This window comes from Siphateles boraxobius, unplaced genomic scaffold (genome assembly GCF_051911475.1).
Source record: "Siphateles boraxobius isolate OS27281-9 unplaced genomic scaffold, OSU_SipBor_1 31, whole genome shotgun sequence".
Classification (NCBI taxonomy): Eukaryota; Metazoa; Chordata; class Actinopteri; order Cypriniformes; family Leuciscidae; genus Siphateles; species Siphateles boraxobius.
Window position 1 is genome coordinate 18,064,760 of NW_027508931.1, and position 4,452 is coordinate 18,069,211.

Sequence of the window (4,452 nt, forward strand, 5' to 3'; positions counted from 1 at the left end):
ATCTTTGGAGGCCGGGCATGTATATATATAAACACCAAAAGTGCAAAGATTTTACAAAACAAACAAAAACAAAAATAACGATTTTATTTCAACTATTCATTTCCTTCTCTGTGGGCCTCGAGTCAGTTCACTAGTGTAATAGCATAAGCTTCTGTTGTTGTACGTCACACGGATCACACACATGACCAGCGTCGGCCAATAGTGAGCCTACGTGTGACGTAGCACTACGCTATCACACTACGTTAACTGACTAGAGGCCTACAGAGAAGGAAATGAATAGTTTAAATAAAGTCGTTATTTTTGTTTGTTTTTGCGAACAAAAAGTATTCTCGTCGCTTGATAAACTTAAGATTGAGCCACTGTAGTCACTTGGACTATTTTAACGATGTATTTAATAACTTTTCGGGGCTGGCAAGTTTCAATCCCTTAGAAGCCTATGGAGGAGTGATCCAGCTCTTAGATTCAATATAAAATATCTTAATTTGTGTTCTGAAGATGAACGAAGGTCTTACGAGGTTGGAACAACATGAGGGTGAGTAGATACTGACAGAATTTTCATTTTTGGGTGAACTATCCCTTTAAATAAATATACACTATATACATAAATGTGCCAAAAATATATACAATCAGATATATAAAAAATTTAACAAGAGCAGAGAGCAACAATAATATAAAATATTAAGAATAATATACAAATAAAATATAGAATAAATATCACACAAACCATTAGCTCCTTACTGCCTCGAATGCATGGCACACTTTTAGTTATGACTTGTTAAACTACACTTTGTCACGAAATAGAGTTGTAGCAAATAAATAGCAAATGTTCATCTTTGAAACTACCTAACGTTACAGATTTGAAAATTCTGTTGACTAATTAAAGGACCTAACGTTAACCCAACTGATGGACATAAATAATAACTGAACTTGTAACAGTTTTTTTGCAAAGCACAATATTATGGTGAAATTAGATCTCGTGTTTGTTGAGTTAAAATCAAATTATTGTTGTATAAGCATAGCAAGCATCATACCAAAAAGGCTAACAAACGTAAGAGTTACACCCTCCAATTAACATTAGCCATTCATTCATGACATGGATACTGTAATCATACAGAGAGAACATGGTTGCATACCTTTATCTTTTGCTCTGTAGTGTTACAAATTTATTAAAATGTTTTCATTTAGGTTCCAATTCAATAGTATATAAACTGAGACAGTTTTGTATACTGAATGCAGCATTTAACCCTATGATGGTCTTCGGGGTCTATTGGACCCCAAATGACTTTTGCTCAAATTAAAAAAAATGTTCTCTTTGTCCAAATGGTTTGAAACTTTCTACGGCTCTCAACACTTTCTAGATCTACAACAAAAAATTTTTTTTTTATGATATCTGTTTTTATGTTGGCGTGACAAAAATAGTCACACTCGTGGTCTTCGGGGTCTATTGGACCCCGCAATCAAAATAGACAAAATAACATCATCAAAATCAGAAACAACGTAGAACACATAGACAGAAATGACAGAAATAAAGTGGCAAACTTCCAACAATGCAAAAAACATCCACAATCCAAAATTATCATGCTCACCACAGGCGCACACACACACACAAACACACACATAAAGAGGAATACATTTATACAGGAATACATACAGATTATAAAAACTGTTCTCTTATCATTTGTAAAATAAAATAATCTAAAATGCAGAACCACCAGAAAAATAAATTGGTAACAATTGGACGCATTGAAAATGTGCGCGCGCACACACACACACACACACACACACACACACACACACACACACACACACACACACACACACACACACACACACACACACACACACACACACACACAGACACACACAGACAAACAAAAACACACACACAGAAATACATTTGTAAGGCTATAAAAAGTCTTATAATTTGTCAAATAAAATCATACAAAATGAAGAACCACCTCAAAAATAAATTGGTGACACTATACACATAAAAATAAAATGTACACACACACACATCCTGTGTTTGCTCCAACCCTGTCTGCAGGTTTGGCTCTTCACTGTTGTTGTTGTTGTTGTTTTTGTGTGTGCTGTGTTTTTTCTGTACAAAAAATGCAAAATTTTGACAAATTATTTAATTTTTGTTATAATTGTGATTTTATAATATTTAGATATGAATCCAACTGAATCCAACTTTAGAAACTATATCTTTCAGTAATTCAAATAGCAAATAGCATATAATGGAGCTCTATAGCCATCTATTGGTTAAAGTGATTTATTAAAAATTTTAACCTGTATTTTCCAAAAAATGGGCAAAAATCTTACATCCTTTACAAATCCTTGTAAAATTATCCATGGTATCCCCAGGAATGAAAGTTAGAAATCTGGGTCTTTTATAAAGTTTATTTAACATAAAATGCTGTTTTTTTGTAAAAATCCTATTTGATTAAATATTTATTTATTTATTTATAGAAATTTTTTAAAAATCATAAATTCTACAAAAACTGCACAAACGTTGAGTAAAAACATTAATGAACCGAGTAAAATTATATTTGTTAAAAAAAAAATATTGTTCGGTTACAAAATTAAATGTTGTAGTCTGGGGTCCAATAGACCCCGAAGACCACGAGTGTGATTTTTTTTTTGAAGACCATCAGAGAGTTAAGGTTATGATGATGATGATATTTGCTGTGAAACAGTTTTCCAGCAAGAGAGTCCAGCAAATCCTGTTTTTCTGTATCTGGCTCTATCCAGCCTTATATTTCCTGTTTCTCTCTATTGTAAGCAGAGTACTGAAACTTTGGTAGTCTCACTGTTTGAATAGTTATGCTGATTGGATTAGAATTGGTAACACTCTCAGTCCTGGGCAAGTACCCAAACCGGTTTACATCATTTACATGCTTTTGTTTCAGAGTGTCTCCACCTTTATGTAACTCCTCCCCCTGAAAGGGTAAATTAACTAAATTGTATACTGCCTTATTTAGACTTGGGTAAGATTTTGGATGAAGCAGACTACAGCAAATAAAGAATCCTGCTTAAAATACAACCCCGAGTCTCCTGGTCTTCGCTTCTGAGTTTCTCTACACTTAAGAAGAACAAGGTTTACAACAGATGGTGCCCTGTGACCCGGATGGAGAAACTGAAACTCAACAAAGAATGAACTTTTTTGAAACTTCAAAGCTCAAAGATCTCAACAAAGCCGACTGAGTCTCCAGACTGAATTTTGAAACATCCAGCTAAACAAAGATTGCCAGACTGAATCTTTCCAGCTTCCTCCAAGCCCCTCCATTGAAAACTTCAAGCTGAACCAAGATTTCCCGGCGGAATCTTTCTATACAACAAAAATTTGGTGAGTTTCACTCCATTCAAAGAACTGCTGAAGACCAGTACAAAGTAGTTAGTCCTCTGCGCCGCCAGAGAAGAGTTAACAGACTGCTGTAGAGTTTTGTAACTAAGTTTATCCTCTAAAGTTTTCTGTTAGAGATGAAAGTGATCCTCAGTTGTAAGGCAGGGAAGAATTTAGCATTACGTGCTAGTTATTAATTTTTTTAATTTTTTTTGGTGATCCACTGTTTCACAGAGAAGGTTAGCATTACGTGCTAATATTTTGTTTCATCTTCAGTATAGTCAGGGAAGTTGGTTTTATCCTCTGTTTTTCAACAGAGAATAATTGTTTAACTTCTGTTCTTGTAAGCAGGTAAGATTAGCGTAAAAGTGCTAGTAATTTGAAGGAAGGTTAACGATAGTTGATCAGTTTTGAGTGTACCCTCTGTTTGATCAGAGAAGTTTTAGTGTTTGTTTGTGTGGTAACAAAGAGATCCACAAAATGTTTAGGTGGTAATTTGGAAGGTTAACAAGAGTTAATCAGAGTTAACAAGTGTACCCTCTGTTTGATCAGAGAAGTTTTAGTGTTTGTTTGTGTGGTAATAAATAAATCCACAAAATGTTTAGGAAAAGTGCTAGACTAATCCCAACTACTGAGAAAGGTGGACTAGCTACCCCTTTATGGACAGATAGTGAATTCAAAATACTGTTAAGAGAACAAATGAACCTAATAGTCACTGATAAAGTTAGACAAGAACTAACGCAGAAATATGAGATTCATCCAGACAAGACTTGGTCGGTAGATGAGTGTAAAAAGGTTCTAGGAGCAAGTGTTCGCAAGAACAATGTGGAAGCAATTATCTGTTGTCACAGAGAATTTGGTTTAGCACTAGCTACAGAACAGTCTAAACGCAACTCAGAGCTAGAGAAACAGATCAATGAGCTTCGGGCTAAAGTTTCCGCTTTAACCAAGAAATTGAACCGCAACAAAGCTATAGGAAAAACTGATGTGGAAGAAGTAAGTCAGCCTGATAACAATTATACTGATTTAAAAGCTTTCTTTGAAACAGATGTAGCCATCCAATCAGTAACTGATAAGCCTGTAGATTCAGTAAAGGTATGTGTCGCAAG